Raw genomic sequence first — 9,909 nt, 5'->3', positions numbered from 1 at the left:
GCCTCACCCTAAAACCTAACGCCTCACCCGTGCTCCGCCTAACCCTAAAACCCCCAAACAAAATCCGCAACACCAACTGCACCTATAGGGTCTGGGCACTGATGACACGGAGGAGAGAACACACCCCCAGCGTCCCCGGCGGGAATCGAACCTAGGACTTTCTAGCTGTGAGGCGACAGTGCTACCGACTGTGCCACCGTGCCCCAAGTTATGACAATTTATGATGAAATTAATAGAAATCTTCTATAGAGGATCAAATCTCATCAATCATTTAAACCATATCACAAAAGTAGCTTACTGCTGCCAATGACGGTTTGAAAATGTAGCTCTCAGCTATTCCTGGATATTATTGCTACAGTAGGTTCTACTATTGTCCAAGATTATTGTTAGTTTCCCATTCTACTAAATTGTTAATTTCACCTACATTTACATACATAGGACCACAATGGAAACAAGTCCCCATGACTGTTTTGTGTTAACATTTTTGACTAATAAAGTATTAAAATCAATCATTAGTTTTTTACTGTGATCGATATAAATTCTCAGGAAAAATCATGCACCTGTACTTACAAGCAGGACCTTAACAAAGGATTTCTCCAGAAACACAATACACTTACTGTACGGTAAATGGTGTGTGTTTGCAACAAACCCTGCTCAATAAGGTAAGAGATGAAGAAACATTTTAAATGGCCCTTTTTTTGTCATTGCTAGACTGAGTGTTGGAGTCAACCGCCTATGCACTGCACATCAGTGACACAGCGAAAGATGAGCCAAATCTCCTAAATAGATTACGCATGACATTTTAGTTTTTTGAATGCAGTATAGGGTTGCTATAGTCTATATTAAGAATCACTCACAAATGAACTGGCTTGACAGTGAAGCAGTGAGTGTGGTCTGTGTTGAATGCTATTCGTGTTTGTTGAACATGTGCTATTTGGACTGTCAGGAACTACAGTAAAATAAACTGTAGGGTAGTAGTGGTCTAAATATTGATGTTCCCATTACGCATGTGTAAAGACTGCACTAATCATTCGGATGCGTTGCCTACAACATACAGTAGGCCTGTTAATGCACAAAAGAAATAACAAGTTAGAATGTGCATGCATGCTGCCATGCCACATAAATACATACATAGCCAAGCAGAAATCGCAGTACTTTCCCCTATGTTCAACTTCGAGGATGTAAGAGTACGCCGGGGAGGAGAAGATAAGTTCTCCAACTTTGAATGGTTTGGTCACCCGAAGACCTCGTCCTTTAGTAGGACTGTCGAACATCTCGATTCCCTCGATTTGTTCCTGCATTGTTGCTTCCGTGGTCTTCCGAGTGCCGGTCGAAGCAGCTTTATTCCACAAGGAAAGCAAAGATAAATATTGTAATTAATGAAGATATTAAAACGTATTTCATCAGCATCATCTTATTATAATGTACAGTCATACAGTTTATTCTAGTCTATTGTAGGCTACACTGTAACAATATCAAACATGTGTTTAATTCCTCACCTGTCATGAATCCTGATATCTGTCCAAGGTCCTTGTTTGTAGACACTGAGTTGTTGACTTCGTAGTTGATCTGTATCACAAAGTGTCAGATACAAGATACCTGATTAATACAATGGTTTCTATTTCCTGGAAAGAGTTAAGCTGGGAGGAGAGACAGAGAGAGGTGTTGCCAAAATCCTTAGCCTACGCACATTCAGAACAACCAATAATGTCTCTATGATACACCAGCATTAGAAAGGACATGAGAACATGAAAACAAGCCAAATGAGAGCGCTCCACAGAATTGACCTTTTTTAATACCTATTTAGAGGTTCTTAAAGTGGGGTCCAGGGACCGCTAGGGGTCGTTGAGGGAGTTCCAGGGCGTACCCAGCTAAATGTGTTAATATAGCAGCAAAACAACCTTGAAAATAGCAGATCTACAAGCTCACAACGCGCCACAATGCGATGAGCAAGGTTTTTATTTTCCTTTTTTTTTTTAAATGTTCAATTCCTTGTAAGTCCACTCACATCGGAATGCAAATGTCATCCTGCACGTAATACTTCCTCCTATTTTATGCAGCATATGGATGTCGTTTTATGTCCACCTCGGAGCCTGTAGGATACGTCAATGGTTCTCAACTTTTTTTTTATTATTTGACAATTTGGCCAATGTTTGACAAGTTTTTATAGAATAGTTTGTTGATACCTTTGATGCAGTAATGGTCTTTTTTTTCTTTCTTTTTTTCTTCGCCATGTGTCCAGGTCTGCAAACTCTGCAGTCTGACTGATGTCTGACTGAGTGAGTCTAATGATAATTACAATGTGAATGCAGATGTTTCTTAAAATGTTATTACAGTATATGTACTGTTGTTGGAAATATTACATTTTGACGTGGTGTGATAATTAATGTTATTATGGCACACTGACTATCAAGAAAATAAAAACATGGCACTTCATGTCCAAAAGGTTGCCAGACCCCTAAACTAGATAATGGTGAATGTGCTACCAGTGTTTTACCAAATCGAGTTTAAATCAAGTCTAATTAGTCATTACAGAAACAAATGATTTATTGTTGTGTCCAATTATACAAGTGTGAGAGAAAGATACTTGGGTCTCCTCTACATTGGATTGATGAACATTATGAACATAATGAACATTATTATAATTATTCCTCAGAGGCACTACAGTTTTTTACTTTACTGGAGTATTTCCATTTTTTCTATTCTTTTACTTCTACTCCACTACATCTCAAAGGCAAATACTGTACTTTTACTCCACTACAATGATTTGAAAACTTTAATTACTAAATACTTTGCAGATATCAATTATTATATTATAAAACACACATTAACCACATTAGCCCTATTTTATACCTAGGCTATTTGAAAATAGCTGAAGTATAAGCTCACAACCAGTCACATCGCGACGCGTTGTGAGCTTGTACTTGTACTTGTAACATAGCATCTTTTGCTGAGTACTTTATCTCAGATAATCTGAGTAAACATTTCATATTGGTGTTATAAAAAGAGTATCCCTATATCAAAAGTTAAGCCATTATGTTTTCAAGGTTGTGTGACTGTCCAACCGTCCGAACTCATGTCTATGATAGATTAAACCACTGCTTCTCAAACCTTTTCATGTCAGGGGACCCCCAAATTAATTATCTATTTGGCTGTGGTCCCCCATCTGAAAATATTGTAATATTCTAATTATTATGTAAAAAGATCAGTACCTTTTCTCTCAGCCAGAGTGCTTCCTTATCACCTGCCTACAAGGTGTGTGGTAGAAGATGTTACCTGAATTGAGAAGTGATTATGACAATATAACTGTAATCATTCCTTCTGTAAGGAATGACTGGGTAAAAGTCCACAGCCATTTATGACATGACTCTGCAGGAGGCTTGCTGTGTGTGTGTGTGTGTGTGTGTGTGTGTGTGTGTGTGTGTGTGTGTGTGTGTGTGTGTGTGTGTGTGTGTGTGTGTGTGTGTGTGTGTGTGTGTGTGTGTGTGTGTGTGTGTGTGTGTGTGTGTGTGTGTGTGTGTGTGTGTGTGTGTGTGTGTGTGTGTGTGTGTTACAGATAAAGTATACTGAAGAAAGAAGGATACAGCTGACATACCAGTTACATGCCAGACCCTAGAGTTCTGAAGTAAACTTTGTAATTAGTAAAGCTAATAGAACTAGATGTTTCAATCCCTATGGTAAGTTGGCGCTCTCGAATGTCAGAGTGGAGTGGTGAATAGGGAGGGTAGGACTTTCATTGAGGTCATCAGGTGGACACCCTGCTTCATCGACGTTTCGTTGATGTTAGCCCACAACGTCTCCAGAGGGCTCAACGGTGTGTCTGGCGTCCCAGATACACCCCCCTCCGTTCCATACCCTCCATCTCCTCCACTGGACTCTGCATTGCAGGGGCGTCCTTCTCCCTGAGTCAGGCCTAAGCCTGACCATATACCAATGGTCTTTATCTTGCTGCCCGCAGTTGTTGTCCTTCCTTTTTAGCCACAGTCAGTTGCTGCTTTTTTCTGCAGCATTTGACACAGCCTTGATTGCCTGTTGGAGGGAGCGACCCCTCACCCCCATCTTCTTCAACAGACTTGTAGTAGATGTTGCAGCATAGCCTCTAGTTCCCACTTCTACAGGAAATATGAGGGTTTTCCAGACGTTCTGGGAAGCTTCTGCTGCCAGGTCAGAATATTTTGTTTTTTTCCTCTCGTACGCTTCTTCAACCCCTTCTTCCCATGGTACTGTCAGCTCCACAACATATGCCAGTTTTGCTGCTTTAGACCACAGGACCATGTCTGGCCAGAGTGTTGTAGCCACTATTTCTGGGGGAAATACAAGCTTTTTGTCGAGGTCCACTTCCATTCTCCAATCCTGAGCCTTTGATGTTGTATGGTGCTCTTGAGGTTGGCCTGCTGGTACGAATGGTGTGAAGTGGACCTTTTCTGATGATTTTTGTGGGAGGGCATTTATTGTGGTTCGCCTCTGTTCCAATGTTGATGCCAGCTCTCTGAGTACTTGGTTATGTCCTAGAGTTCTGACGTTCTGAAGTAAACTTTAATAAGAGTTAAAACAACGTTCATGTCAGCAGTGTATATTTTTATTTTTACATTCAAACACACAGTGTTCAAATCTGCATTACAAAATTATTCTGAAATGTGAACGCAGCATAATACTGTCCGTACAAAAAGGTAAAACTGTCATTAATTCGTAAACATCACTTCACATAAAAAAGAAAAAAAAAATAGTAGCCTATGTCATTACTTCAGTACCTAAGAAGTAAGAAAAAGCCCATACTGTTCTGTAACTCTCCAATACAGGAGTCTATGCCGTTCATATGGGTATGTTACTTTAACCCATCCCACTAAAACCGGGAATGCATCTGTGTAACCACTTTAACCATTATTCTATCCTTTGGCTATTCAAAAATAGCAGATCTACAAGCTCATAGTGAGGCACCGATTGCCGTGCTACGAGCTTGTAGATCTGCTATCTTTGAAAGAAAACAGTGAAAATGTGTGCAAATATTTGAATATGTATATATACATATTTAACTCAAATCTTTGCATCTGGAGGTCCCTGGAACAAAATATTTTGAGATGGGGGGGGGGGTCCGCGGACAAATACATATAATTTTGGGTGGTCCTTGACATGAAAAAGTGTCATAGGGCAGCACTCGGTGCCGTGCTATGAGCTTGTAGATCTGCTATTTTTTAATAGCCAAAGTATAAGATAATGGTTAAAGTGGTTAAAATCTAAAGCGACAGATGCTTTGAAGTAAATAGGCTAAAGCACGCACATCCACAGTTTAAAAAGCCAGACTGGGCAGAAGCAAACATCACAATGAAATTAGAGTCCACACACTGGATAAAGCTCCAATGTTCTTTTCCTTTTTTACCACCCAGGTGATGTTTTGAGCCTGGTAGTTCTTCCTCAGACAACCAAGGAATAGAGTATCCAGTGTACGGACTGAATTTTATTCCTTTTTTCCCCATATTATTATGACATGTCCAGAATAGAGATGCTAGGGTTCAAGTGGTTAAAAGGATAATCAATTCATCATCATCATCATCCTGATGAAGATCCCTTGGCGATCCAAACCTTGAAGCGTGACCTGGCTGCCGCTCAAGACAAACAGGGGCCAGCTTCTGATGGACATTTTCATCTATATTACATTTTTGCCACAGACATACAAAATAAGTGATCAATAATTATTTACCAGAAATACATATTGAACTCCTAATGTGCCATATTGTCTATGGCTTACCAATGTGCTACACATTACAATGATAGTATATCTGCATTAACCACTGAGCCACAAAGAAATATAACCCATTGTTTTAAAAGCCAATCTACAAGCTCACAACACATTACATCATGACATGTTGAGAGATTGTAGATCTGGTATTTTCGCATTGTTTCAAATTATTTATTTATTTACCTGGCCTATAATGATACGCCCAAAATGGGGATGCCAGGGTTAAAGAGGTTACCTATTCTGAAGAAAACCTCAAGACTGCCAGGAGGCTAAGACAGGCATTAAATGTGGCATGGTGAAAGTCTATTCCGTATAAGGGATTTCAATATATTTTATATAATTGGGTCTTATCAGTACAGTTAGTGCTTCCATCACACATTACATGAGCAAAGGGCAGAGGTGCAGAGGTGAGTGGGTGCGTGTCATATGGTTATTGTAGAGATTGCTGGCTTTTCAGAGGACAGTGTTACTTGAGGTCAGAAGGAGATCAAGTTATACCTTCTTACACCAATCCAAAACAATTTTTTGGATTGGTATGGTAGCTTCGATAGTTGTGGTTTCTTTCCATTACGGTGATATCTTGATGAGAAATATTCTATCATGATTAGAAAGTCTTAGACCTTGAATAGTTGTGGTTTAATATATGTGGAACAATGGAAAAAGAAAGGTCAGTGTCAAAACCATCATGTACCTGTATGTACATGATGAGTTATTAGATAATGATCAAGGGCATGACAGGATTTAAAGGAATGCAGTGTCACAACTACTTTTGTGCCAGCCAGGGCTCCTAACTTTAATCAGAGGTGAGTTAATGTATAAGCTGGTGGTCTGGTGGTGATTGTGGACCCCAGGCTGTGGATCAAGGGTTTCAACTGATTATGATTGTGGAGAGTTATTTTTGGACACTTTGAAAAATTATCTCAACGGTGAAAATCTTCTTCAACAAGCTTTACTTGTCCAGTTCTGCCTTCCTTTGCTTTTGTAGCAAATTGATTCTTCTGAACAGATCTGTTTTTGATCTTTACCTACAGTTTAATTGTCTGACCACACCACATATGAATCCATTGTCTTAAAAAAAACAAAGGATTAAACACACATTTTGCTATTTTCAGGGAATTAAGGTATACCACAAATCTCCTGCAACATATTAATATTAATGAGCATCCGCATCCCGATACTTTACGAGTCACCAACATTATTCAAACCAATTTGAATTCAGAGATGAGGAGAAAGTGGAGTTTGATGACACAGGATTGCAGAACAGCACCATAGTGGTCAGGATGTCCGTCCGTCCGTCCGTCCATTGGTGTACCTTAGGCATACTCCATTTTGCATAATGATGCCCGTTATATTTTTTCTCTCCTAATTTTTCGAGGAAAAAGAAGCCTTTAGTCTCTCACAACATTACAAGATGACACCCCAACCCCATGATATTTGGTAGGTAGATGATTATGAATGTAGTTATAGTTATATGTAGTTATAGTTATGTCAAATATACTGGAATATTATTTGGAAGTAGATGAGTAGCTGAGCTGAGTGGTTAGTGAGCCCGCCTAGGGAGCCAGAGGCCCTGGTTGCCCCAGGTACGATTCCAGGCCACGCCAGCATATGTGTCGATGAAATGAAATTTGTCCCTGAGCAAGACTCTTAACCCCTAATTGCTCACAGGCCCTCATTGGAAACAAGCCCGCAAGGACTTTCATGAACGTCCTGTTAAAAAGGAATTATCCTAATTGAGACTGAATTGAAAGATATGGTCAAATGCTTCCATACAGTATGTTCTGTGCTTATGTTATGTATTCTTGTCCAATATCAAATGAATATTCATCCCATTCAGAAGAAGGCAGTTTGATCTGCTGTCACTCTGTCAGTTAGTCTGTCTTTTCTCCCTCTCTGCATCTGGGTTTGACATTAAATCACTTTTTTTTAAATTCATAATTTTGCTCTCTTTTTTCCAAGGGACTTTTATGTGTTATTCCATCTCTGTGACTGTGTCACAAGAGAATTTGAAAATTTTATGTGTTCTAACTTCTACCAATAAAACATTTTTTTTTTTTTTTTTTTTTTTAAATCCAGATAGGGTGTCACGGTTTGCAGAATGACCGAAACCAAATGCTGAGCCCCAAGCAGAACAGTTTCAATTCACAGATTTATTAAAGCAGTAGTTAGGCTTACAGTCAAACGTAGTAGATTCAAGCAGTAAACAGGAATTGCAAAACCTTTTAGAAGCAACCATAAACGAACATGAAACTCCAAGGCAGATCACAGGAACGACAACGTATCTACGGACAGTGTGCGTGTGGAATGAGTCCAGTTTTATAGGCAGCAGGTTGATTATAGAAGTGTTCACAGGTTGGTAATGGGCATGGCACTGCTGGGCTGATGATAGCCTGGCATTGCATTGCCAGACTGACGTGGATTCACTCACACGTTCCTCCACGGTATCAGTCTGGACTTCGGCCCATAGGGAGAGACTATGAGAAATCAGAAAATGACTGGGCCAATCAGTGACTGCGTTTCAACAGATTCAGATTGGGTGTTCTCCTTAATATAGAGAACACTACCTTGTTCCAGTGCAAATCGTTAATTCCACATGTTTGATAATAGGATAGGATGCAATCAAGCCAGCAGAGAAACAATGAAGACCATCAATGTATATAGGCTAATCCATAATAATAATACTCCATATTGCAAATTGGGTGGCACATCATTAATTAATCTATATAAAAGACTAGCATCTTTTTTAGCAGATAAACGGATCAATGTATACAGACAGTCCATTGATGGGGCGGCCATAGCTGAGTGGTTAGTGAGCCCGCCTAGGGAACCAGCTGGCCCTGGTTGCCCCAGGTTCGATTCCAGGCTATCCCAGCATATGTGCCGATGATATGAAATTTGTCCCTGAGCAAGACTCTTAACCCCAATTGCTCACAGGTTCTCATTGGAAACAAGACCGCAAGGACTTTCATGAACGACCTGTTAAAAGGAATTATCCTTATCCTAAGCAGAAAATTGTGTATGTGCCATCATTTATTATTTCTAGGTCACATTAGCTTTATCGCGGTCAATACAGGATTCCTTACTGAGAGCAAAGAGGCTCTTGCCGAACAAGTATAAGTTGTCTCAGTAGATCAGTGTGCGAAAGGGGAACGCTTGATAGGCTTTTCGAGAACAGGTACAGCATTACTCCAGGTGCTATACGAGCAATAGCTAGGCCTGTCACAATTATTACATAATCGTCTAATGGCAATTATTTGAGATAATCGCAATTATTACCAGCTGCTGCAAAGCCGCTGGTCTATACACAGCCATACCTCAGAGTCATAGATGGTCTTTAAGCCAATGGGGAGACCCTGCTGCCTCATTTGCATCGCGATCGAAGTTAAGCCAATGAGGAGACCCTGCTGCCTCATTTGCATCGCGATCGAAATTTGCATCGAGATGCTCTTTAAGCCAATGAAGAGACCCTGCTGCCTCATTTGCATCGAGATCGAAATTTGCATCGAGTTGGTCTTTAAGCCACACACACACACACACACACACACACACAGACTGAACGCTTTGAGGACCCCTAAGGGTCTGTAGGTTTTTGTCTCCCCAAGGACCCCTAAGGGGGGGGGGGGGGTCCAGGGACCCCCTGGGTACTTTTTTTTTTTTTTGTCTGAAGGTCCCCCTAATCGAAATTTGAGCTGCCTGCTGTTACCCCCCCCCCCCCCCCCCCCAAGGGGTCCAGGGACCCCCTGGGTATTTTTTTTTTTTTTTTTTTTTTTGTCTGTAGGTCCCCCTGCTCGAAATTTGTATATATATTTCAGTTATTTGTCATATTATCTGCCCTGTACAATGTTTGATTACAAAGCCTAAAAGGCTTAATTGTTCCAATGTTCAATGCCAAACACACAATTAAATGGTTAATCGTAATTATTTGAGTGACAATTAATCATCAACTTAAATTGGATTGTGATTTCAGAATCTGTTGTCCTGCGTGCGCAGGTGGTAATCTGTAATATCACATGAGCAGAGTCACACAGCCAAATCTGAATGTAATATCATTGCAGTAAATGGTTAATATTGCAGTAAATGGTGATATATGCAATATGGTAAATCGTTAATAAATGGTATTGGTTATTCCTGAGCTGAAGTGTCTAAACGAACAGTAGATTATGATATATCAA

At 40.1% G+C, this 9,909-nt stretch overlaps 1 protein-coding gene across 1 annotated transcript in view; it reads right to left on the bottom strand.

Annotated features, from left to right (window-relative positions):
- Positions 1 to 9,909, bottom strand: part of LOC308077664 (collectin-12-like) — a gene marked incomplete at its 5' end in the record, with an annotated part of 253,537 nt that overhangs the window by 76,189 nt on the left and 167,439 nt on the right. The gene's annotated exons all lie outside the window — the stretch shown is intronic.

This window comes from Gymnoscopelus braueri, assembly GCF_963280865.1.
Source record: "Gymnoscopelus braueri genome assembly, chromosome: 21".
In the NCBI taxonomy this organism is placed as follows: Eukaryota; Metazoa; Chordata; class Actinopteri; order Myctophiformes; family Myctophidae; genus Gymnoscopelus; species Gymnoscopelus braueri.
Note: the sequence above shows the minus strand (reverse complement) of the source record. Positions and strands in the feature narration are given on the sequence as shown.